Source organism: Trichechus manatus, unplaced genomic scaffold (genome assembly GCF_000243295.1).
Source record: "Trichechus manatus latirostris isolate Lorelei unplaced genomic scaffold, TriManLat1.0 scaffold00169, whole genome shotgun sequence".
NCBI lineage: Eukaryota > Metazoa > Chordata > Mammalia > Sirenia > Trichechidae > Trichechus > Trichechus manatus.
In genome coordinates this window covers 4,818,771-4,846,208 of record NW_004444105.1, presented here as the reverse complement: position 1 = coordinate 4,846,208, position 27,438 = coordinate 4,818,771, and the positions used below count along the sequence as shown (strand labels likewise).

General features: G+C 40.0%; 1 protein-coding gene across 9 annotated transcripts in view; it reads left to right on the top strand.

Annotated features, from left to right (window-relative positions):
• Window positions 1-27,438, top strand: part of RB1CC1 (RB1 inducible coiled-coil 1) — a 141,989-nt gene that overhangs the window by 23,787 nt on the left and 90,764 nt on the right. For 8 of the 9 annotated variants that reach the window (XR_002825654.1, XR_002825653.1, XM_023740962.1 and 5 more), the window contains one exon: window positions 20,634-20,748. The gene's annotated coding sequence lies outside the window, so the exon portion shown is untranslated. Of the gene's footprint in view, window positions 1-20,633; window positions 20,749-22,944; window positions 23,050-27,438 lie in introns of all 9 variants that reach the window. The other variant, XM_023740959.1, reaches the window with a different exon arrangement.

The window sequence follows — 27,438 nt, the reverse complement described above, 5'->3', positions numbered from 1 at the left end:
TCACCACTCTGATTGTATCATGGTTCCCAGATACCCACCCTGCTACTCTGTCCCTCAAAGTGTTTGATTGTATTCAGGAAACGTCTTAGCTTTGGTTTAATTCAGTTGTGCTGACTTCCCCTGTAGTGTGTGCTGTCCTTCCCTTCACCTAAGATAATTCTTGTCTACTATCTAGTTAGTGAATAATCCTCTCTCTCCCTCCCCACCGTTGTAACCACCAAAGAATGTTTTTTTCTGTGTTTAAACTTTTCTTGAGTTCTTATAATAGTGATGTTATACAGTATTTGTCCTTCTGTAACTGACTAAATTCACTCAGCATGATGCCCTCCAGCTTCCTCCATGTTATAAGACGTTTCACGGCTTTGTTGTTCTTTATCGTTGCGTAGTATTCCATTTTATGAATATACCATAATTTGTTTATTCATTCATCCGTTGATGGGCACCTAGGTTGTTTTCATCTTTTCACTATCAAACAGTGCTGCAGTGAACATGGGTGTGCATATATTTATTTGTGTGATGGCTCTTATTTCTCTAGGATATATTCCAAGAAACAGGATTTCTGGATCGTATGGTACTTCTATTTCTAGCTTTTTAAGGAAGAACCAAATCTATTTCCAAAGAGGTTGTAACATTTTACATTTCCACCAACAGTGTATAAGTGTTCCAGTCTCTCCACAACCTCTCCAACATTTACTGTTTTGTGTTTTTTGGATTAATACTAGCCTTGTTGGGGAAAGATGGTATCTGATTGTAGTTTTGATCTTCATTTCTCTAGTGGCTAATGATCGTGAGCATTTCTTCCTGTGTCTGTTAGCCACCTGAATGTCTTCTTTGGCGAAGTGCCTGGTCATATCCTTGGACCATTTTTTAATTGGGTTATTTGTCTTTTTGTTGTTGAGATTTTGCAGTATCTTGTAGATTTTAGAAATTAGACGCTGCTGGGATCTGTCATAGCCCCAGATTTTTTTCCCAGTATGTCGGTTGTGTTTTGACTCTATCGATGAAGTCTTTTGATGAGCATAAGTGTTTGATTTTTAGGAGCTTCCAGTTATCTAGTCTCTCTTCTGGTGCTTGTGCATTGTTACTTATGGTTCGTATTCTGTTTATGCCATGTATTAGGGCTCCTAGCCTTGTCCCTATTTTTTCTTCTATGGTCTTTATCGTTTTCAATTTTATATTTAGGTCTGATCCATTTTGAGTTAGTTTTTGTGCATGGTGTGAAGTATGGGTCTTGTTTCAGTTTTTTGCTGATGGATATCCAGTTATGCCAGTACCATTTGTTAGACTGTCTTTTCCCCAATTAACAGACTTTGGGTCTTTGTCAAAGATCAGCTGCTCATAGGTGGATAAATTTATGTCTGGATTCTCAATTCTGTCCCATTGCTCTATGTATCTGTTTTTGTACCAGTATCAGGCTGTTTTGATTACTATGGCAGTATAATAAGTTGTAAAATCACGTAGTGTGAGGCCTCCCACCTTGTTTTTTTTTTTGAGTAATGCTTTACTTACCCGGGGCTTCTTCCCTTTACAAATGAAGTTGGTGATTTGTTTCTCCATCTCATTAAAAAATGCCGGTGGAATTTGGATCAGGATTGCATTATATCTGTAGATGACTTGGGGTAGAATTGGCATTTTCACAATGTTGAGTCTTCCTATCCATGAGCAAGGTATGTTTTTCCAATTATGCAGGTCTCTTGGTTTCTTGCAGTAGAGTCTTGTAGTTTTCATCGTATAGGTCTTTTATGTCTCTGGTTAGATTTATTCCTAAGTATTTTATCTTCTTGGGGGCTGCTGTAAATGGTATTGATTTGGTGATGACCTCTTCAAAGTTATACAACTGATTTTTGTATGTTTATCTTGTATCCTGAAATTTTGCTGAAATATTCTGTAACTTCCAGTAGTTTTCTCGTGCATTCTTTGGGGTTTTCTGTGTATAAGACCACATTATCTGCAAATAGATACTTTGACTTCTTCCCTACCAATTTGGATGCCCTTTATTTCTTTTTCTAGCCTAATTGCTCTGGCTAGGACCTTCAGCATAACGTTGAATAAGAGTGGTGATAAAGGGCATCTTTGTCTGGTTCCCGTCTCAAGGGGAATGCTTTCAAACTCTCTCCATTTATGATGATGTTGGCTGTTGGCTTTGTATAAATGCCCTTAATTATACTGAGGAATTTCCCTTCCATTCCTATTTTGTTGAGAGTTTTTATCTTGAATGGGTGTTTGACTTTCTCAGATGCCTTTTCTGCATCAATTGATAAGATCATGTGGTTCTTTTGTTTTACTAATGTGATGGATTACATTAATTGCTTTTCTAATGTTGGACCATCCCTGAATAGCTGGTATAAATCCCACTTGATTGTGGTGAATTCTTTTTTTTGATATGTTACTGAATTCTATTGGCTAGAATTTTTTTTGAGGATTTTTATGTTAATGTACATGAGGGGTATTGGTCTATAAGTACTTTTTTTGTGGTATCTTTACCTGGTTTTTGTATCAGGGTTATGCTAGCTTCATAGAAGGAGTTTGGGAGTATTCCATCCTTTTCTGTGCTCTGAAATACCATTAGTAGTAGTGGTTTTAACTCCTCTCTGAAAGTTTTATAGAATTTTTCAGTGAATCCGACTGGGCCAGGGCTTTTTTTTTGTTGGGAGTTTTTAAATTACCTTTTCAATCTATTCTTTTCTTATGGGTGTATTTAGTTGTTCTCCCTCTGATTGTGTTAGTTTAGGTAGGTAGTGAGTTTCTAGAAATTTGTCCATTTCCTCTAGGTTTTCAAATTTTTTAGAATACAGTTTTTTTCATAGTATTCTGTCATGATTCTTTTTAGTTGGGTCTGTTGTGATATACCATTTCGTTTCTTATACCAGTTATTTGTTTCTTCTTCTGTTTTTCTTTTGTCACTTTGGCCAGTGGTTTATCAATTTTGTTGATGTTTTCAAAGAACCAGCTTTCGGTCTTATTAACTCTTTCAATTATTTTTGTATTCTGTATTTAATTTAATTCTGCTCTAATTCTTATGATTTCCATTCTTCTGGCACCCAAGGGCTTCTCTTGCTGCACTCTTTTGCTGCACTCTTTCTACTTGTTCCAGTTGTAGGGTTAATGGTTTGATTTTGGCCCTTTCTTTTTGGATGTGTGCATGTATTGCTATAAACTGCCCTCTGAGCACTGCTTTTGCCGTGTCCTAAAAGTTCTGTTAAGATGTGTTTTCATTCTTGTTTGATTCTATGAATTTCTTTATTCCATCCTTAATTTTTTCTGTAACCCAGTAGGTTTTGAGCAAGGTGTTGTTCAGTTTCCATGTGTTTGATTTTTTTTTCCTTGCTTTTTCTTTTACTGATTTCTCCTTTTATGGCTTTATGGTCAGAAAACATGCTTTGTAATATTTCAGTGCTTTGCATTTTGTTAAGGCTTGTTTTATGGCCTAATATGTGGTCTGTTCTGGAGAATGTTCCATGTGCGTTGGAAAAGAAAGTTTACTTGGTTGCTGTTGGGTGGAATGTTCATTATATATCTGTGAGATCAAGTTGGTTGATTGTAGCATTTAGCTCTTCTGTGTCTTTGTTGAGCTTCTTTCTGGATGTTCTGTCTTTCACTGAAAGTGGTGTGTTGAAGTCTCCTACTACTATTGTGGAGTTGTCGATCTCTCTTTTCAATGCTGTTGGAGTTCGTTTTGTGTAATTTGTCGTGCTGTCGGTGGGTGCATAAACATTTATTATAGTTATACATTCCTGGTGCACTGACCCTTTAATCTTTATATTGTGTCTTTCCTTATCCTTTGTAGTGGATTGTACTTTAAAGTCTGTTTTTCAGAGATTAATATTGCCACGCCTGCTATTTTTTGAGTGTTATTTGCTTGATATATTATTTTCTATCCTTTGAGTTTTAGTTTGTGTAAGTCTAAGGTGTAGCTCTCGTAGGCAGCCTATAGACGGATCTTGTTTTTCTTATCCAGTCTGCCACTCTCTGTCTCTTTGTTAGTGCATTTAGTCCATTTACAGTCAGCATAATTATTGATACGTATGAGTTTTGTGTTATTTTGATGTCTTTTTTTGTGTGATTGACAGCTTCTTTGTTCCACTTAATTTTCTGTGCTGCGTAGTTTTTCTTTATGTATTTTTTTTTCATTTTTTTCATTGTTGATTTTGTATTTGCGGAGTCTATATTTTTCTTGTTTTTTATTTTGACTTGTAGGATTGTTAGTTTCTTTTGTGGTTACCTTAATATTTACCCCTATTTTTCTAAGTTTATCCAGTCTTTTATTTCTTTATGTCGCCTTGACTTCCTCTCTATATGAAAAATCTATGTCTACATTTTTTAGTTCCTCTTTTTCATTTTAATGTCGTCATCTTTTATATATTGACATCTTTTTTTCCAAATTTTTGATGTTTTAGCTTTGATTTATTTTTGTGACTTTCTGATCTGGGTTGATACCTGGTCACTCTGTCCTGTGTTGTAGTCTTGGGTTGTTATTGATTTTCAAACTGGAGGATTCTCTTTTGTATTTCTAGTAATTTTGGGTCAGTTTTTGCAAATTCCCTAAACTTGTGTTTATCTGGAAATGCCCTCATTTCACTATTCTATTTGAGAGACAGTTTTGCTGGATATAGAATTCGTGGCTGGCAGTTTTTTTCCTTCAAGGCTTTATATATGTCATCCTATTGCCCTCTTGCCTGCATGGTTTCTACTGAGTAGTCCGTGCTAATTCTTACTGACTTTCCTTTGTGGATGACGTTTCATGTATTCCTAGGTACTCTTAAAGTTTTCTCTTTATCTTTGGTTTTGGCAAGTTTGATCATAACATGTCTTGGTGACTTTCTTTTGGGATCTACCTTATGTGGGGTTCGATGAGCATCTTGGATAGATATTTTCTCATCTTTCACGATATCAGGAAACTTTTCTGCACACAAGTCTTCAACAATTCTTTTTTTTCTGATATTCCTCCCTTTCTGGTACTCCAGTCACTTATAGATTAATCTTCTTGATAGAATCCCACATAATTCTTAGGGTTTCTTCATTTCTTTAAATCCTTTTATCTGATTTTTCTTCAAATAAGTTGGTGCCAAGTGCTTTATCTTCCATCTCACTAGTTCTGACTTCTGCTATCTCAATTCTGCTCCTATGACTTTTTATTGAGTTGTCTAATTCTGAAATTTTATTGTTACTTTTCTGGATTTCTGATTGCTGTCTGTCTCTGGACTCTTGCAGCCTATTAAATTTGTCATTCTGCTCTTCCCTAATGTGTTTAAATTTCTCTATCGCATGTTATGCATTATGCCTAATTTCCTTCTTGATCTTTTGAAGAGTTTTGTATATTAATCTTTTGTGCTCTGTCTCTGGTCATTCCAAGAAATTTTCCTCCCCTGGAAAATTTCTGGATTCTTTATTTTGGGAGCTTGTTTAAGCTATCATTGCCTTCATTTTTATGTCATTTGCTATTGTCTATTGTATCCGAATTATTAATAAGTTATTATATTTATTTTATGTTTGCTTACTATGTTCTAGCTTCTTGTTTTGTTTTGATATGCCCAAATAGGCTGCTGGTGCAAGCTAGCCCAGTCACTGGTGCCTCTGAAGTTCCAACGTCCTGCCACCAGGTGGCCAGAGCTGTCCTTTAGTATATGAGCCCAGGAGTCCGCCCACTGCTCCTGTATGGATTCAGCTCAGGTGTCCAGGTAGTCAGCCACCAAGTGTGTGGTGCAGGCTCTCACCTACACTCCTAGACAGGCATGGGTGATTGGTGTAGGCACAGGCATCTCACTGCTGCAGGGGGGACACACGCTGAGCAAGGCAGGGGGCCGATGACCCCCGCTGACTATCTAGGAGGAAAGCATGTCCCTGTTCCCTAGAGTGCATAGGTGGGTGGGTTTTGCAGCCAGACTATGAGCACCCAGTGCTGTTGGCTGTAAGTGCTGGGGGTCATCTCTTGTTCTTGGGCCCCTGTCACAGGTGGCTAGGTGGTGTGGGTGGAGCCACCAGTTCTCAGGCCTCTGATGTGGGTAGAGCACTGTCAAATGTCTCGAACCTGCCACTTCACAGCTGAAACAGTTAAAGTTATACTTTAGGTATGTACCTTGTTGTAGAGCAGTAGTGAGAGCTTACGCTGTTGAAATAAACCCACACAAGTCTATGCAGGGAGTAAAGCACTCAAAGATCGTGGATCCCTTATGCCTGTGCGTAGGCAAAGGAGCTGTGCCTAACCTGAATTCCTGACTTAGGGTAGCCGGCAGATTATTTTTTCCTCATTTTTGTTAATTTGTACCCTCTCAAAGGCCGGGAGAACAGGTCAGGGCGCATGACAGGTCCTACTTCTGGTCCAGGGGGCTTGGCAGTCCCTGAAGCCATCTGGGACCCAGTGCAGAGCAGAGAGCGGGCTGGTAAATGGGAGAGAGGTTTTTTCCTTAAGGGGGGTGTTTTTGATCCTTGAGGTAGTCCAGAAGCTAGTAGTTACCTTTTGCTGATCAAGGACTGCTTCTCCCTGGTTCTGGATGGCCGAGTAGACTCTCTGCTGCTGAGTCTGTCCTGATGTGGAAAACACCTCCTGAGCGCTGCTGTTTGCCGGCTTCACCGTCTACCCTGAGCTGATCTGGGCTCGAGCGCTCTGGCTCCCTCCAGGTCAGGTCTGGCAACTCCTCGCTGCTTATGAATCGTTTCTCTCTCTCCCTACCACTCAGTCGGATTCTTCATCTTTGCCTTTGATGTTCTGGGCTCCTAGATTGTCAGATATAATCGATTCACTTGTTTTTTCAGGTCTTTGATGTAAGAGGGGCCACCGGAAGCATCTGATTACTCCGCCATCGTAGACCCGCCTTCTCTCATTTCATTTCTTTACTGCTGTTTCCATGGGTGTTGATTGTTGATCCAATCAGAATGAAATCATTGGAACTTCAATTTCTTTTTTAAGTATTCAGTAGTAGTGTTAAAAATACCTGAATGTTTTGACCCAGCAATTTTACTTTTAGGAATCTATTTTCAAGAAGTAATCCTAAACACAAGAAATAGAGTTATGTCTCTGAGATTAGAAAATAATAATAAAAATAAAAACCTGGAAGGCAGTAAGTGAATTCATGAATTGGAATTTTTTTTTAGCCATTAATATTGTTGTTTATGAAGCATTTGTAATAATGTGGAAAATGCTACATAAGGGAAGAAAAAGTAATTAGGTGGGATAGACTGGATAATGCAGTACAAAATCCTCAAAATTTTAATGACTTTAGATATATTTATTTTTCTCACCCCATATGTTCTATGGTGGTTGGCAGGGAACCTTGCTCATTGTACTCACTCAGGGACCCATGTAGACCAAAACTTCATCTTGGTATGGAAATAGAAAGTGATGTGGAACTTGTACACTGGCTCTTAAAGCTTTCACCTAGAAGTGTACATGTTACTTCCCTTCATGTTTATTTGCCGATGCCAGTCACATGGCCATACCTAGCCTCAAAGGGACAGGAAGTATAGTTCCACCAGATGTTAGAACATAGAGGAACCATGACTATTTGGTGATCAGTATTAACGACCACATTATAACTTAAGGAGGAAATGTGTAAAAAGCAGTTTTCCGACTGATAAATTCGGCAGGAATTATTTCTGTTACTAATAAGACTAACTTTTATGGGTACTTAAATCAAGAAAACACCTTCCAAACAACACAATAAACATTTCTTAAATTAGTAGTTACCATATATTACAGTGTCCACATAAATCAGTTGTTAAAGTTACCATTAGACATCTACTTGGAGCATTTTTTAAATGTTAGGTCTATTGCAGCATTATTTATGTAGAATAAAATTCACCGTTTTAAAGTACATAGTTTGAGTTTTGAAAAGTGTGCACAGTTGTGTGCGATCATCAGCACAACTAAGATATAGAATATTTCTATCACCCACAAAGTTACCTCAGGTCCCTCTGCAGTCAATCCCATTTTCCCACTACCAATTTCTGGCAACCACATATCTGATTTCTGCCCCTGTAGTTTTCTCTTTGGAGCCCTGGTGGTACAGTGGTTAGATGTTCAGCTGCTAACCAAGAGATCGACAGTTCGAATCCACCAGCCGCACGTTGGAAACCCTATGGGGCAGTTCTACTCTGTCCTTATAGGGCCGCTATGAGTTGGAATAGACTTGATGACAATGGGGAGTTTTCTCTTTTCCAAAATGTCATGCAAGTAGAACTAAACAGTATGTAACTTTTTATGTCTGAATTCTTTGGCTTAGCGTAATGGTTTTTAAATTTATTTACATTGTTGTATGTGTCAGCGCGTTTTGGTTTTTTTGTTAATTACTAATGATGTTGAATATATACTATTGGCCATCTTTGGTAGAGTCTCTTTAAGTCTTGCCCATTTTTCTAGTTGGGCTTTTGTCTTATTAAGAGTTTTTATTTTATTTTTTAAAATATATTCTGGATACAATTTTCCGGTCTAAAAAATACTCTTTAGTTTGTTGTAAAAAGTTCATTGAGTTATTCAGTGGGCCACCTGGCAGCGGCCCCAGTTGCAACTGACGTAGGAAATTTTCTGTTATACATTGGTTGCACATTGATTAACTGAAGGTTTTTGTTTGTTTAAACCAGTCTTTTATTTCTTATTTAGAATTTTTGTCTTATTGAAGGAGTTCTTCAAGAGTTAGTTAGATACAACCTATTGCTGTTGAGTCAATTCCAACTCATAGCAACCTTATAGGACAGAGTAGAACTGCCCTATAGAGTTATCCAAGGAGCACCGGGCCGATTCGAACTGCCAACCCTTAGGTTAGCAGCCATAGCACTTAACCACTATGACACTAGGGTTTCCTGGTTATATACATACATATATTTCTCCTATCTCTTTCTTTAATATGTATAAAATAAGTGAAATAAGTTGGTTAAAATATCTCTAAAATTTTTTTTTTTTAATTGTACTTTTAGATGAAGGTTTACAGAGCAAACTCGTTTCTCATCAAACAGTTAGTACACATATTGTTTCATGACATTGGTTAACAACCCCACGACTTGTCAGCACTCTCCCTTCTTGACCTTGGGTTCCCTATTACCAGCTTTCCTGTCCTCCCCTGCCTTCTAGTCCTTGCCCCTGGGCTGGTGTGCCCCTTTAGTCTCATTTTGTTTTATGGGCCTGTCTAATCTTTGGCTGAAGGGTGAACCTTGGGAGTGACTTCATTACTGAGCTAAAAGGGTGTCTGGAGGCCATACTCTCAGGGTTTCGCCAGTCTCTGTTAGACCAGTAAGTCTGGTCTTTTTTGTGAGTTAGAATCTTGTTCTACATTTTTCTCTACCTCTGTCCGGGACCCTCTATTGTGATCCTGTTAGAGCAGTCAGTGGTGATAGCCGAGTACTATGTAGTTGTACTGGACTCAGTCCAGTGGAGGCTGTGGTAGTTGTGGTCCATTAGTCCTCTGGGCTAATCTTTTCCTTGTATCTTTAGTTTTCTTCATTCTCCCTTGCTCCTGAAGGGGTGAGACCAGTGGAGTATCTTAGATGGCTGCTCACAGGCTTTTAAGACCCCAGAGGCTACTCACCAAAGTAGAATGTAGAACATTTTCTTTATAAACTATGTTATGCCAGTTGAGCTAGATGTTACCCGAGAGCATGGTCCCCACAGTCCTTGGCCCAGCAGTTCGGTCCCTTAGGGAGTTTGGATGTGTCTATGGAGTGTCCATGACCTTGCCTTGTACAGGTTGTGCTGGCTTCCCCAGGATTGTGTACTGTCTTATCCTTCACTAGAGTTACCACTTACCTATTGTCTGCCTAGTGTTTTTCCGTTCGCCACCTTTCCCCTCCCTTGTAACCATCAAAGATTGTTTATTTTTATGTGTAAACCTTTTTATGAGTTTTTACAGTAGTAGTTTCATACATTTGTCCTTTTGTGATTGACTTATTTCACTCAGCATAATGCTGTCTAGATTCATCCATGTTATGAGATGCTTCACAGGTTCATCATTGTTCTTTATCATTGTATAATACTCTGTTGTGTGTATATATCATAGTTTATCCATTCATCTGTTGGTGGGCATCCAGGTTGTTTCCATCTTTCTGCTGTTGTGAACAGTACTGCAGTGAACATGGGTGTGTATATGTCTATTCGTGTAACAACTCTTATTTAGGTTATATTCCTAGGAGTGGGATTGCTGGATCATATGGTATTTCTATTTCTAGCTTTCTAAGGAAGCACTGTATTGTTTTCCAAAATGGTCTTATCATCATTTTGTATTCCCACCAGCAGTGCATAAGAGGTCTAATTTCCTTGCAGTCTCTCCAACGTTTGTTATTTCCTGTTTTTTTTTTTTTGATTCGTGCCAGTAATGCCCGGGTAACGTGGTATCTCATCGTGGTTTTGATTTACATTTCTCTAATGGCTAGTGATCGCGAGCATTTCTTCATGTGTCTGTTGGCCATTTTAATGTCTTCTTTGGTGAAGTGTCTGTTCATTTCAATTCACAGCTACTTTATGTACAACAACGAAATATTGCCTGGTCCAGCATCATTCTCACAGTTGCATGTTTGAATCTATTACTGTGGCCACTGGCAGTCCATCTCACTGAGGGTCTCCCTCACTGGCCCTCCACTTTAGCAAACATGATGTTGTTTCCAGCAATTGATGCCTCATGTTGTGTCCCAAGCCAAGTGAGTTAGACAGTGTTCTGTTGTGAAACATAAGGTTTTTATTGACTGATTTTTGGAAGTAAATTACCAGGCTTTTCTTCCTAGTCTCTTTTAGTTTGGAAGCTCTCTTAAAGCCTGTGCACCATAGGTGACTCTGCTAATATTTGAAATAACAGTGGCATAGCTTTCAGCATCGTAGCAACATGGAAGCCAGCACAGTACGACAAAGTGACAGGCCAGTAGTGGAAACTAACTACACAACCCAGGTGTGTGATTGAGCCTATGAAAGAAATTGTATGCATGCGTAGGAGGGCAGGAGGAAGGGGTGATCATAGCAGACAGGGCAGGGAAGTAGGATTCTAAGTAGAGAGAACTGCTTCTCTGAAGGCACGGAGACTTTAAACAGCTTGATTTGTTCAGAGTTTAAGCAGTATGGTGTTTGGGAATGAAAAATTGGGAGTGGAGGAAGAGTGAGAGTGGGAAGTTGTATGTAGCAGGGAGGCAGAAGCGCAGTCATGTTTGTGCTGTCGTATTCGATGCTATCATAGTGGTTAAAGGTATGGGACAGTGGAGTTGGACTGCCTGGGTTGGAATCATCACTTACTAACCTCTGACATTCTGTAACTCCTCAAATCCTATGAACTGAGAGTGATGGTAGTATCTACCTCAAAGAATTCTTGTGAGTGTTAAACGAAATAATAAATATAAAGTGATAATAGTTACATTGGATATAGTAAGTATTCATAAAATGGTGGCTGTATCTGTAAAAATTATCATAATCATCGTGGATTTTAAGCAGCAGAAAAACTTGATCAGCCTGGCATTTAGAATAATCTCTTTGAAGGTAGTGGGGATGATGGTGGTTCAGGGATAGAGGAGATGTAGAGCAGGTTGAGAAGCTATTGTCCAGAGAGAAATGGTGAGTATCAGTACCAGTAGGAATAAAAATAGATGTTCAACAAAAACTTAAGCATTAGAGTTGACAGGGCAGAATTGCTGGTGTGTACTGATGTATATATTTCTGTGGGGATGAAAGATTTAGGAAAGCATGTGAGATTTGGTGAATGTAGATTCCAACAAGTAGGTTTACTGGGCAGAGAACATAAGGAGTACCATTTTAGAAACAATATTGAAATGCATACCAGGAAATGAATTTGGATTTTGTTTGGGTAGCATTGGGTGGATAATTCACGTCTAGAGAATCATTTGAGCTAGGTCTGGGAGTCAACTGTGGTAGTAGTAAAAGCCATGGGAGCAGATGAGCTTGCCTGTACAAGTGTGAGACCAAAAACCAAACCAAACCCTTTGCCGGCTCAGTTCCGATTCATTGCAACCCAGTAGAACAGAGTAAAACTGCTCCGTATGGTTTCCAGGGAGCGCCTGGTAGATTGAAACAGCCGACCTTTTGGTCTTAACCACTATGCCACCAGGGTTTCCACAAGAGTGAGAAAGGAGTGCTAAAATCCAACCTAAACATTTCAGAGTTGGCAGAGGAAGGAAGAATAGCTGAGGAACGTGTCTGAGGGTAGTTTGTTGAATGCTTATTATGTGGCAAGTATCATGCAATACACAAAAAAATTTTCTCATTAATTTTTATAATCTCTGTGATGTGCAGTGTATTCTGGGAACAGTTTAGCTGGTCCTCTGCTTCAGGCTTTCCCACAAAGCTGCAAGGAAGATGTCAGCCAGGGTTAGGGTCTTGTTTGAGGCTTGGCTGGGGAAGAACATGCTTCCACGCTCACATGGTTATTGGGAAAATTTAGTACCTTGCAGGTTGCAGGCCTGTATTTTCTTGCTGGCTGTTGGTCGGAGCCACCCTCAGCCTTGCTGCAGGGGCCTCATCATATTGTAGTTTAGTTAATCAAAGTAAGGGAGAGTCAGGTGGCAAGATGGAAGTTATAATCTTGAGTAACATAATCATGGAAGTTATCTTATCACTTTTGCCATATTTTATTCGTTAGACCCAGTCATAAGTCCTGCCCGTACTCAAGCGGGGTGGAGATTATACTAGATCGTGGATGCTAAGAGACAGAGGTGGCAGAGATTATTGTTGGTTGGCACAAAATACCATTTTTATTTTGTTCTATTGGTTATTTATTATGGGGCGGAGCTAAGACTTGGCACGGAAAAGGTCGACGGACTCTTTGCTTCTGTTTTTTTCCCATACAGAACTTTATACATACATTGTTATGTGACTGTAGTTGCTCTCCCTATACTGTGACAGCATACTTCTCCTTTCCACCCGATTCCTCATGTCCATTCAACCAGCTCCTAACCCTCTCTGCCTTACTATCGCACCTCCAGAAAGAGGTTGCCTGTTTAGTCTCTTGTATCTACTCGAGCTAAGAGACAAACTTCTCAAGAGTATCACTTTATGTCCCACAGTCCAGTCGAATCCCTGTCTGAAGAGCTGGTCTCAGAAATTGTTTTAGCTGTGGGCTGATAGAGAATCCGGGGGCCATGCTTTCCAGGGTTCAGTCTCAGTCAGACCATTAAGTCTGGTCTTCTTAGTAGAGTTTGAGTTTTGCACCCCACTTTTCTCCTGCTCTATCCGGGACTCTGTTGTGTTCCCTGTCAGGGAGGTCATTGGTGGTAGCCGGGCACCATCTAGTTCTTCTGGTCTCAGGCTGATGAAGTGTCTGGTTTATGTGGCGCTTTCTGTCTCTTGGGCTAATACTTTCCTTGTGTCTTTGGTGTTCTTCATTCTCCTTTACTCCAGGTGGTTGGGACCACGTGATGCATCTTAGAAGGCCACTTGCAAGCTCTTAAGACCCCAGACACCACCACCAAAATAGGATGCAGAACATTTTCTTAATAAGCTTTGTTATGCCAATTGACCTAGATGTTCCTTAAAAGCATGGTCCCCAGACCCCTACCCCTGCTACTCTGTCCCTCAAAGTGTTTGATTGTATTCAGGAAACTTCTTAGCTTTGGTTTAGTCCAGTTGTGCTGACTTCCGTTGTAGTGAGTGCTGTCCTTCCCTTCACCTAAGATAATACTTATCTACTATCTAGTTAGCAAATACCCTCCCTTTCCCTCCCTACCCTCGTAACCATCAAAGAACGTTTTCTTCTGTGTTTAAACCTTTTCTTGAGTTCTTATAATAGTAGTCTTATTCAATATTTGTTCTTCTGTGACTGACTAAATTCACTTAGCATAATGCCCTCCAGATTCCTCCATGTTATAAGATGGTTTCACGGCTTCATCGTTGTTCTTTATTGTTGCATAGTATTCCATTGTGTGGATATACCATAATTTGTTTAGCCATTTGTCCGTTGATGGGCACCTAGGTTGTTTCCATCTTTTTGCTATTGTGAAGAGTGCTGCGATGAACATGGGTGTGCATATATCTATTTGTGTGAAGACTCTTTATTTCTCTAGGATGTATTCCAAGGAGCAGGATATCTGGATCATATGGTACTTCTATTTCTAGCTTTTTAAGGAAGCGCCAGATTGATTAACAAAGTGGTTGTACCATTTTACATTCCCACTAACAGTGTAGAAGTGTTCCAGTCTCTTCACAACCTCTCTAGCATTTATTATTTTGTGTTTTTTGGATTAATGCTAGCCTTGTTGGGGTGAGATGGTATCTCATTGTAGTTTTTCTCTAATGGCTAATGATCGTGATCATTTCTTCATGTGTCTGTTAGCCTGAATATCTACTTTGTTGAAGTGCCTGTTCATATACTTTGTCCGTTTTTTAATTGGGTTATTTGTCTTTTTGTTGTTGAGGTGTTGGATTTTCCAGTAGATTTGAGAGCTTAGAAGCTGATCAGATCTGTCGTAGCCAAAAATTTTTTCCTAGTGTGTAGGTTGTCTTATTACTATGTTGGTGAAGTCTTTTGATGAGCGTGAATGTTTGATTTTAGGAGCTCCCAGTTATCTAGTCTCTTTTCTGGTGCTTCTGCATAGTTACTTATGGTTCCTATTATGTTTATGCCATGTAGTAGGGCTCTTGGCGTTGTCCCCATTTTTCTTCCATGATCTTTATCGTTTTTGATTTTATATTTAAGTCTTTGATCCATTTTGAGTTACTGTTTGTGCATGGTGTGAGGTATGGGTCTTGTTTCAGTTTTTTGCAGATGGATATCCAGTTATGCCAGCACCATTTGTTAAAGAGACTGTCTTCTCCCCAAGTAACGGCCTTTGGGCCTTTGTCAAATATCAGCTGCTCATAGGTGGATGAATTTATGTCTGGATTCTCGATTCTGTTCCATTGGTCTATGTATCTGTTGTTGTACCAGTACCAGGCTGTTTTGACTACTGTGGCAGTATAACAGGTTCTAAAATCAGGTAGTGTGAGGCCTCCCACTTTTTTCTTCTTGTGCAATGCTTATTCGGGGCCTCTTCCCTTTCCATGTGAAGTTGGTAATTTGTTTCTCCATGTCATTAAAGAATGCCAGTGGAACTTGGATTGGGATTACATTGTATCTGCAGATGGCTTTGGGTAGAATTGACATTTTCACAATGTTGAGTCTGCCTGTTCATGAGCAAAGTATGTTTTTCCACTTATGCAGGTCTCTTGGTTTCCTGCAGTAGCGTCTTGTAGTTTTCTTAGTATAAATCTTTTACGTTTCTGGTTAGATTTATTCCTCAGTATTTTATCTTTTTGGGGACCATTGTAAATGGTATTGATTTGTTGATTTCCTCTTTGAGGTTCTCTTTGTTGGTGTAATGGAATCCAGCTGATTTTTGTATGTTTATCTTGTATCCTGAAACTTTGTTGAAGTCTTCTATTAGTTCCAGTAGTTTTCTTGTGGATTCTTTGTGGTATTCTGTGTATAAGATCATATCGTCTGCAAGTAGGGATACTTTGACTTCTTCCCTACCAATTTGGATGCCCTTAATTTCTTTTTCTAGCCTAATGGCTCTAGCTAGGACCTCGAGCACAGTGTTGAATAAGAGTGATGATCAAGGGCATCTTCATCTGGTTGCCGTTTTCAGGGGGAGCGCTTTCAAAGTCTCTTCATTTATGATGATGTTGGCTGTTGGCTTTGTATAAATGCCCTTAATCATACTGAGGAATTTCCCTTCCATTCTTATTTTGTTGAGAGTTTTTCTCATGATTGGATGTTGGTCTTTGTCAAATGACTTTTTTGCATCGATTGATAAGATCATGTGGTTCTTGTCTTTTGTTTTATTAATGTGATGGATTATGCTGATTGTTTTTCTAGTGTTGAACCATCCCTGCATACCTGGTATGAATCCCACTTGTTCATGGTGAATAAATCTTTTGTTATGTTGTTGAATTCTATTGGCTAGAATTTTCTTGAGGATTTTCACGTCGGTTTTCGTGAGGGATATTGGTATGTAATTTTCTTTTTCTGTGGTGTCTTTACCTGGTTTTGATATCAAGGTGATGCTAGCTTCATAGAATGTGTTTGGGAGTATTCCATCCTCTTCTGTGCTCTGAAATACCTTTACTAGTAGTGGCGCTAACTCTTCTCTGAAAGTTTGCTAGAATTCTCCAGTGAAGCTATCCGAGCCAGAGCTTTTTTTTGTTGGGAGTTTTTAAATTACCTTTTCAATCTCCTTTTTTTTATGGGTTTATTTATTTATTGTACCTGTGTGTTAGTTTAGGTAGGTAGTGAGTTTCTAGAAATTTGTTTCCTCTAGGTTTCAAATTTGTTAAGTACAGTTTTTCATAGTATTCTGTTATGATTTTTTAATTTCAGTTAGGTGTGTTGTGATATCACCCACCTCATTTCTTAGACGGGTTATCTGCTTCCTCTCCTGTTTTTCTTTTGTCAGTTTGGCCAGTGGTTTATCAGTTTTGTTCATCTTTTCAAAGAACCAGCTTTTGGTCTTGTTAACTCTTTCAGTTATTTTTCTATTCTCTATTTGATTTAATTCTGCTCTAATTCTTATGATTTCCTTTCTTCCGGTGCCTGAGGCCTGCTTTCGCTGCTCTCTGTCTACCTGTTCCAGGAGTAGGGGTAATGTTTTGATTATTGTCCTTTCTTCTTTTTGGGTGTGTGCATTTATTGCTGTAAACTGACCTCTGAGCACTCCTTTTGCTGTATCCCAAAGGTTCCAGTAGGATGTGTTTTTATTCTCATTTAATTCTATGAATTTCTTTATTCTCTCCGTAATTGCTTCTATAACCCAGTAGTTTTTGAGCAAGGTGTTCAGTTTCTGTGTGTTTGATTTTTTTTCCTTGCTTTTTCTGTTACTGATTTCTGTTACTGATTATGGCTTTATCATCAGAAAAGATGCTTTGTAATATTTTGATGCTTTGCATTCCGTTAAGGCTTGCTTTACGATCTAATATGTGGTTTGTTCTGGAGAATGTTCCCTGTGCGTTGGAAAAGAAAGTATACTTGGCTGCTGTTGGGTGGAGTGTTTGGTATATGTCTGTGTGATCCAGCTGGTTGATTGTAGCATTTAGCTCTTCTGTGCCTTTGTTGAGCTTATTTCTGGATGTTCTGTCCGTCACCGAAAGTGGTGTGTTGAAGTCTCCTTCTACTGTTGTGGAGCTGTGTATCTCTTTTTTCAGTGCTGTTAGAGTTTATGTATTTTGGAGCCTTGTCGTTGGGTTCATAAATATTTATTAAGTTATGTTCTCCTGGTGTATTGACCCTTTAATCATTATATAGTGTCTTTCCTTATTCTTTGTGGTGGATTTTACTTTAAAGTCTGTTTTGTCAGAGATTAATATCACCACTCCTGCTCTTTTTTGATTTTTGTTTGCTGATATATTTTTTCCATCTGTTGAGCTTTAGTTTGTTTGTGTCTTTAAAGTGCGTCTCTTGTAGGCAGCATATAGACGGATTGTGTTTTTTAATCCATTCTGCCACTCTCTGTCTCTTTATGGTGGATTTATTCCATATATATTCAGCGTAATTATTTTTAGGTATGAGTTTAGTGCTGTCATTTTGATGTTTTTTTTTGTGTGTTGTTCATGTTTCTTTGTTTCACTTAATTTTCTGTGGTGAGTCGTTTTTCTTTATGTATTTTCTTTTCAACTTTTTCATTGTTGTTGATTTTGTGTTTGCTGAGGCTTTATATGTTTCTAGTATTTTATTTTGACTTGTATGGTTGTTAGTTTCCTTTGTGGTTACATTGATACTTACTCCTTTTTTCCTCAGTTTATACCAGTCTTTTATTTCTTGATATCGCCTTGACTTCCTCTTCATATGAAAAATCTATGTCTGCATTTTTTAAGTCCCACTGTTTTGTTGTAATGTTGTCATCTTTTACATATTGACATCTGCTTCCCTATTTTCAGTGTTTTAGCTTTGATTTATTTTTGTGACTTCCCTATCTGGATTGATATCTGGTTGCTCTGTCCTGTGTTCCAGTCTTGAGTTGTTATCTGATGTTACTGATTTTCTAACTGGAGGACTCCCTTTAGTATTTCTTGTAATTTTGGTTTGGTTTTTGCAAATTCCCTAAACTTCTGTTTATCTGGAAATGCCCTAATTTCACCATTCTATTTGAGAGACAGTTTTGCTGGATACATAATTCTTGGCTGACAGTTTTTTCCTTCAAGGCTTTATATATGTCATCCCATTGCCTGCTTGCCTGCATGGTACCTGCTGAGTAGTCCGAGCTTATTCTTTTTGACTCTCCTTTGTGAATGACTTTTCGTTTATCCCTAGCCACTCTTAAAATTCTCTATATCTTTGGTTTTGGCAAGATTGATCATAGTATGTCTTGGTGATTTTCTTTTGGTATCTGCCTTACGTGGAGTTCGATGAGCATGTTGGATAGATACCTTTTCATCTTTCATGATATCAGCGAAGTTTTCTGCCAACAAATCTTCAACAATGCTGTCTGTATTTTCTGTTATCCCCCCGTTCTGATACTCCAGTCACTCGTAGGTTATTCCTCCTGATGGAATCCCACATAATTCTTAGGATTTCTTCATTTTTTTCAATCCGTCTATCTGATTTTTCCTCAAATAAGTTGGTGTGAAGTGCTTTATCTTCAGTCTCACTAACTCTGACTTCCATTGCCTCAATTCTGCTCCTATGACTTTCTGTTGAGTTGTCTAATTCTGAAATTTTATTGTTAATTTTCTGGATTTCTGATTGCTGTCTATGGATTCTTGCAGCCTGTCACATTTGACATTATGCTCTAATCTTTTTAATTTTCTCTGTAATGTGTTCTGCATTTTGCTTACTCTCCTTCCGAATTTCTTGAAGAGTTCTGTATATTAATCTTTCCTATTCTGCCTCCGGTAATTCCAAGAAATTTTCCTTCTCTGGAAAATTTCTAGATTCTTTATTTTAACAGCTTGCTGAACCCATTATGGATTGCGTCTTTATGTGATTTGATATTGATTGTTGTCTCCAAGCCATCAATAAGTTATTATATTTATTTATTTTATGTTCGGTTACTATGTTTTATCTTCTTGTTTTGTTTTGATATGCCCAAATAGGCTGCTCATATGAGCTAATTTGATTATTGGCACCTTTGAAGCTCTAATGTCCTGTCACCAGGTGGTTAGATCTGTTACTAGGTATGTGAGTTCAGGAGTCTGCCCACTCCCCCTGTATGGATTCAGCTCAGGTGCCTAGGTAGATAACCACCAAGTGTGTGGTGGAGGCTCTCACTTACAGTCCTAGACAGCCATGGGTGATTGGTGTAGGTACATGCATCTGGCTGCAGCAAAGGGACACACTGTGAGCAAGGCAGGGGGCTGACGGCAGCCCCTGGGTTTCCAGGAGGAAGACATGTTTCTGTTCTCTAGAGAGTAGGTGGGTGGGTTTTGCAGCCTGACTATGAGCTCCTAATGCTGTTGGCTGTAAGGAGTGAGTGCGCACCTCTTCTTCATGGGCCCTTATTGTAGGTTGCTAAGTGGCGTGGTTGGAGCCATCAGTCCTCAGGCCTCTGATGTGGGTAGGTGAAGACCCTGCTTAATGGGCAGAGCAGTGTCAAAGATCAAGAACCTGCCACTTCACCGCTGAAACAGTTGAAGTTAGAGTTCCGGTATGTACCCTGTTGTACTGCGGTAATGAAGGCCTACACTGTTGAGATGGCCCCACGCAAGTCTATGCAGAGGGAAAGGCACCCAAAGCCCATGGATCCCTTATGCCTGTGCCTAGGGAAAGGAGCTGTGCCTACCCTGGGTTCCTGGCTTAGGAGAGCAGGCAGTTTATTTTTTACCCTGTTTGTTAATTTGTTTACTCTCCAAGGCAGGGAGAATGGCTCCAGGCATTTGATAGATCCTACTTCTGGTCCAGGGGACTCGACAGTTGCTTAAATTGGTCTGGGACCCGGTGTAGAGCAGGTAGCGGGGAGGTAGATTGGAGAGAGTTTTTCCCTAAGGGGGTTGTTTTTGATCCGTCTGGTAGGCCGTAGGCAATTACTTATCTTTCTGCAGATTGAGGGTTGCTTCTCACTGGTTCTGGGTAGTCATGTAGACTCTCAGCGGCTGGTTCTTTCCCGGTGCGGAAAACACAATTCCCGAGCACGGCTGCTCGCCTGCCTCACCGCTTACCCCCGAGTTGATCAGGCCTGAAGGGCTCAGGTTCTCGCCAAGTCAGATCTGGCAACTCCTTGCTGCTTCTGAACTGTGTCTCCCTCCCCATCCCTCAGTCTGGTTCCTTAACTCTGTCTTTGATGCTCAGAGCTCCCAGATTGCCTTGTATAATCTAATCCCTTGTTTTTTCAGGTCTTTGTTATAGAAGGTTCCACTGGAAGTGTCTTGACTACTCCACTATCTTGGCCCCGCCTCTGTTTTTGTTATTTTATAAAAGAGGAAACTGAAACAAAGAAATTGCTCAACGTCATATAGTTAAAACTGATGGGGCCAGGATCCATCCCAGGCAGTTTGACTCAATTTCTGAATTTAGAAGTGGATTTAGGGGTTGGCAGTTACAGGGAGTTTAGTGGTGACTTTTCTTTGATGTAGTTTAATGGAGTGATCTGGGTTGTGATTTCAGAGAGTATGTAGTTAGGAAAAAGAGTCCAAATAGAGACTTAAGAACGTAATTTTGAAACAAAAAATAATGCAGTAATCATACGCTGTTGTTATATATTGAATTGTCTTTCTCTATAATAATCCATAAAATTTTCTTTTCCAGTTCACTAAGTTTAACTAAGAAGGCCATTCAGTTGCTGATATCAAGCAAAGCAAACATAAACCAGTTTTAATCTGCATTTTAAGAAAAGTGGTAGTCTTTTTCACAGTGCTTGACGGTAAGTCGTAATTCTTACTTTCGTAACAGTTGTTGGTCTGTTGCTTTTTAAAAAAAAATGTTATTTAATTTTAAAACATTATTTGCTTGCTTTTTCATCCCTGATAATTGTACTCTAAGGCTCATATGGAAAAAGTATAAAGGAAGATGCCTACTAATTTCTGGGAAATTATTCATACTTGTCTTTCACCACTTTCTTGAATCTTTGGGATTTTAACGTCTCTTTGCTTAAAATAAAATGCTTGATTTTGATATTTATCTCCATAGATGAGGGGACCTAATACATGAAGTTTTTTTTTTTTTTAATAATTTATTATGTTTTAGGTGGAAGTTTACACAGCAAATTAGGTCCTCATTTAACAATTTTTATACAAATTGTGACATTTGTTCTTTTTCACAATGTGTGGGCATTCTCATTATTTCCATTCTGTTTGTTCTGTTTCCGTTAATCTGGCTTCCCTGCCCCTCCTTAACTTCTCAGCTTTGCTTTCGGGGAAATGTTGACCATGTGCTCTCGTGTAGTTGATTATTTAAGGGAGCACAGTAGTTACGGGTGATATTGTTTATTTTATAAGCCAGTCTGTTAATAATTTGGATGAAAGGTGACCTCCGGATGTGGCTTCAGTTTCAAATTCAAAGAGTATCTTAGGGCGATAGTCTTGGGGGTTCCTCCAGTCTCTATTGGTCCAGTACATCTGGCCTTTTGTAGGAATTTTGAGTTTTCTTTTTTTTTCTCCCATTCTATTCAAGACCTTCTTTTGTGTCCCTGGTCAGAATGGTCGGTAGTGGTAGCCAGGCACCCTCTAGTTCTGGTTTCAGGCTAGATGAGACCGTGGTTCATGTGGGCTATTAGGAGCCCTGGTGGCACAGTAGTTAAAGAGTTCCAGCTGCTAACCAAAAGGTCGGCAGTTCTAATCCAGTAGCCACTCCTTGGAAACCCTATGGGGCAGTTCTACTCTGTCCTATAGGATCGCTATGAGTCGAAATTGACTTGATGGCAATGGATTAGTCGTGTGGACTAGTTTCTTCTTTGAGTCTTTGGTTTCCTTCATTCTCTTTTGTTCCACATGAGTAGAAACCAATACTTGTATCTTAGATGTCCACTGGTGTAAAAACATCATGGAGGTGGTTTCTGACCTCCTCTAACTTTACAAGGGAGAAGGAGTATCAAGATCAACAGCCCAAGGCTGATTCCTTTGAGGTGGAGGTCAGACATGCCTCCTCTCTCCACCATCTTTACCAATTCTCACACCAACTGCCTCTCCCTTAGTGCTCTCTAAGTCTCTGCTGGGCTCGATAATTCATTGCAGTAGCCACACAGAACTCACAGACAATACTGACAATTATGGGGTTTATTAGGGAAGTTAACAGTTTACAATTTAGGCTCAGGAACAGTCAGGGTACAGGTCTTCCATCAGGACAGCCTGTTTTCAGCCATGCTTGCTGGCATGTCTTTCCCTGGCCCTGGTTCTCTGCCCAAAGATACTCAGTTTTCTCTCTCCGTATGCTGGGATGCCCACTGTGTGGTCTCCTGCCAGCCTCTCCTGCCACTGCTTTTCACTGTCTTCAGTGTTACAACTCTTTGTCTCTTGGGTCCAGGAGCTTCTCAGAGCAGGGATCCTGGGTTCAGAAGATGTGCTCTCCGCTCATAGCTGTTCTTCCTTGGTGGTGGTGGGATCCCCACCCTTGCACGTCATCTTAAGCCCAGCAGGATGGCAAAACTGACCAATCCTCTCATTAGACCACAATTACCTTATCTGCACAGTCTGCCCAAGCACTTGGGTGGGAGTTACAAGATCACGACAAGCAAGGCCACACAAAAGAGATCAGTTGCACCACAGCTGGTAAGCTTTTAAGACCCCAGATGCTACTTACCGAACTAGAACGTAGAATGTTATTTTTGTGAACTATGTTATGCCAATGCCGGTTGACCAAGTTGTCCCACAGGACTATAGTCCCAAGCCTTTTAACCCAGTAAACCAATCTCATGAGGTGTTTGGATATGTCTGGGAAGTCTTCATAGCTTTGCCTCTGTGTGCCTTATTATATATTTGAATATATATGCAGCACACACAAATGTGTATACTGTATTTTTATGCAAATAATGCATGCCTTCTGCATTTGTTTGACTGCCACGCCCTCCCCCTGTGAGGTATTCTCGTAAGCACTGTATGCTGATTTTTTTTTTTTATTACAGCAACATGTGGAAGAGTATTGGCATGGCGGTGCTTGTGAGGGTGCCTTGCACGGGGAGGGCACGGCCAACAAACACAGACAGCGTGCATTGTTTGTATAAAATACGGTATTATATGTCTACAGATACTCTTATATATGCACATGCGTGTACTCACATATGCCTTCTTATACACATATATACATATCTACCTGTGTAACCACACATATATTTTTTGGTTGTTATTACTGTTGTTGCAAAATTGTATGTTATAGCATTTATCGAAATTGTTCCTTATTCTTGCATACTTCTCAGTGTCTTTATTTACCTTGGTCAGTTTGTACAGGCTTAATCCATATTGGGTATTGCTTTTCCCATCACGAAAAATAACAAATGTCTACTATCTAGAAAGTGGTTTCCCCTTCCTCCCCCTCCCAACCCTGGTAACCATCAAAGAACGTTGCTTTCTGTGTGTATACCTTTTCTGGCTTTTTATAAAAGTGAAACCATATAATAGTTGTCCTTTTGTGATTGACTTATTTCACTCAGCATAATGCCCTCCAGATTTGCCCGTGTTAGAAGACTCATCATTCTTTATCATTGCGTAGTATTCCATTGTATATTTGTACCACAATTTGTTTATCCATTCGTTTCTTGATGGGCACTTAAGTTGTTTCCATCTTTTTACTGTTGTGAATAATGCTGCAGTGAACATAGATATCCATATGTCTATTCATGTCGTGACTCTAATCTCTAGGGTATATACCTAGGAGTGGGATTGCTGGATCATAAGGTATTTCTATTTTTAGCTTTTTGAGGAAGCGCCCTACCATTTTCCACAGTGGTACCATTTTACACCCCACCAACGGTGTGTAAGAGTTCCAGTCTCCCCACAACCTCACCAGCATTTGTTGTTTTCTGTTTTACTGATCAGTGACATCTTTGCAGGAGATGCTAAGTCATTGTAGTTTTGTTTTGCATTTCTCTCGTGGCTAATGATAGCAAGCATCTTGTCATGTATTTGTTAGCCATCTGAATGTCCTCTTTGATGAAGGTTCTGTTCATGTTCTTTGCCAATTTTTTGATTGGATTCTTTTGTCTTGTTGAAGTTTTCTATATAGAGATTAGACTGTTATCAGAAATGTCCTTGTAAAGATTTTTTCCCAGTCTATAGGTTCTCTTTTTACTCTTTTGGTAAAGTCTTTTGATGAGCGTAAGTATTTAATTGTTAGGAGGTGCCAGTTATTATACACGAGGTTTTAACTTGGGCAGTGTCAGAGTTAATGTCTGACTAGTTAATGTCAGAGCTGTTTCAAATGTTCTGATCTCCAGGTCTGTGCTCTTTCTGCTGTTCCATGAGGCGATTTAACTATTAAGGACCTAATTGGAGGATTTTTAGCTCAGTATATAGGTGGAACACAGTTTAAGAGGAAGCTAATGGAAGGAATTAGAACTATTTTTTCCTAGCTTGCAAGTAATGGCAACTCTTATTTGCTATTAGTAAATTTAAATATGAGTATTTTATTCTTACTATAGAAAATATTGAAGTTGTCAAGGATTTCATTTTACTTGGATTTACAGTCATTGCCCATGGAAAAGGCAGTCAAGAAATTAAACAACTTATTGCACTGGGTAAATCTACTGCAAAAGTGCCCTCAAAGTGTCAAGAACCAAAGAGGTCACGCTGAGGACTAAGGTGTGCCTGACTCAAGCCATGGTATTTTCAGTCGCCTCATATGCATGTGAAAGCTACACAGTGATTAAGGAAGACTGAAGAAGAATTGATGCGCTTGAATTATGGCATTGGTGAAGAATGTTGAATATACCATGGACTGCCAGAAGAACCAATAAATCTGTCGTGCAAGCGGTACAGCCAGAATGCTCCTTAGAAGCAAAGATGGCAAGACTTCCAACTCAAGTACTTTGGACTTGTTATCAGGAGGGACTAGTCCCTGGAGAAGGTCATCATGCTTTGTAAAGTAGAGGGACAGCGAAAAAGAGGAAGACCCTCACTAAGATGGATTGATACAGTAGCTGCAACAGGAGGCTCAAACAGCAATGATTGTGAGGATGGAGCAGAACCAGGCAGTGTTTTGTACTGTTGTACATAAGGTCACCATGAGTCAGAACCAACTTGACGGCACTTAACAATAACCACAAATGAAATTGTAAGAAATCTAGTGTCACAATGGTCAAAGTAATGAACTGCTAACGGAAACTTCAGCAGTTCAAAACCACCAGCAGCTCTGTAGGAGAAGAGTCCTAGGAATCTCCTCCTGTAAAGATTACAGCCTGGGGGGGCGGGACCAAGATGGCGGAGTAGTCAGATGCTTCCGGTGGACCCAGTAATAAGAAAGACCTGAAAAAACAAGTGATTTGATTGTATATGGCAGTCTGGGAGCCCTGAACATCAAAGGCAGAGTTGAGGAACTGAACTGAGTGTCGGGGAGGAGAGCGGTTTGGATGCGGCGAAAAGTTGCCAGACCTGACCCGGCAAGAGCCTGAACCCTTCAGGCCTGATCAGCTTGGGGATGCGCGGTGAGGCAGGCAAGCAGCGATGCTCGGGAGGCACGTTTTCCGGACTGGGAAAAACCCAGCACCAGAGAGTCTACACGGCCACCCAGAATCAGTGAAAAGCAGCCCTCCATGAAAGATAAGGAATTGCGTACGACCTACCATGAGGATCTAAAACACCCCACTTAGGGAAAAGCCTCTCTCCCATTTATCGCCCTGCTCCCTGCTCTGCATTGGGTCCTGGACCAGCTTCAGCAATTGCTGAGTCCCCTGGTTCAGAAGTAGAATCTGTCACATGCTCGGAGCCATTCTCCCTGCCTTGGAGAGTGAACAGATTAACAAACAGGAAAAAATAAACTGCCGGCTCCTCTAAGCCAGGATCCCAGGGTAAGCACAGCTCCTTTGCCTAGACACAGGCATAAGGGATCCATGGACTTTGAGTGTCTTTTCCCCTGCATAGACTTGTGTGGGCCCATCTTAACAGCGTAGGCCCTCGTTACCGCAGTACAACAGGGTATATACCGGAACTCTAACTTCAACTGTTTCAGCTATGAAGTAGCAGGTTCTTGACATTTGATACTGCTCTGCCCATTAAGCGGGGTCTTCACATACCCACATCAGAGGCCTGGGGACTGGTGGCTCCATCCATGCCACCTAGCCACCTGCACTAAGGGCCCATGAAGAAGAGGTGCCCCCCACTCCTTACAGCCAACAGCATTAGGTGCTCATAGTCAGGCTGCAAAACCACCCACGTACGCGCTCTGGGGAACAGGGACACGCCTTTCTCCTGGACACTCAGGGGTGGCTGTCAGCCCCCTGCCTTGCTCAGAGTGTTTCCCCCGCCACAGCCAGCTGCCTGTGCCTATACCAATCATTCATGCCTCTCTAGGACTGTAAGTGAGAGCCTACACCACACATTTCGTGTCTGTCTACCTGGGCACCTAAGTTGGATCCATACAGGAGAAATGGGCAGACTCCTGAGCTTCCATACCTAGTAACAGATCTAACCACCTGGTGACAGGACATTAGGGCTTCAAAGGTGCCAATATTCAAACTAGCACATACGAACAGCCTATTTGGGCATGTCAAAACAAAACAAGAAGTTAGGGCACAGTAAGTAAACAGAAAATAAATATAATAACTTATTGATGGCTCAGAGACAACAGTCAATATCAAATCACATGAATAGGCAATCCATGATGGCTTCAGCAAGCTCCCAAAATAAAGAATCTAGAAATTTTCCAGAGGAGGAAAATTTCTTGGAATTACTGGAGGCAGAATAGGAAAGATTAATATACAGAACTCTTCAAGAAATTCGGAAGGAAAGTAAGCAAAATGCAGAACACATAACAGAGAAAATTAAAAAGGTTAGAGAAGAGCATAATGACAAATTTGACAAGCTGCAAGAATCCATAGACAGCAATCAGAAATACAGAGGAGTAACAATAAAGTTTCAGAATTAGATAACTCAATAGAAAGTCATAATAGCAGAGTTGAGGCAATGGAAGTCAGAACTAGTGAGATTGAAGATAAAGCACTTCACACCAACTTATTTGAGGAAAAATCAGATAAAAGGTTTGAAAAGAATGAAGAAACCCTAAGAATTATGTGGGATTCTATCAAGAGGAATAATCTACGGGTGTCTAGAGTACCAGAACCGGGGAGATGACAGAAAATAGAGAGAGAATTGTTGAAGATTTGTTGGCAGAAAACTTCCCTGATATCGTGAAAGATGAAAAGATACCTAGCCAAGATGCTCATTGAACTCCATGTAAGGCAGATACCAAAAGAAAATCACCAAGACATATTATGATCAATCTTGCCAAAACCAAAGATATAGAGAATTTTAAGAGTGGCTAGGGATAAACGAAAAGTCATTCACAAAGGAGAGTCAAAAAGAATAAGCTCGGACTACTCAGCAGGTACCATGCAGGCAAGAAGGCAATAGGATGACATATATAAAGCCTTGAAGGAAAAAACTGTCAGCCAAGAATTATGTATCCA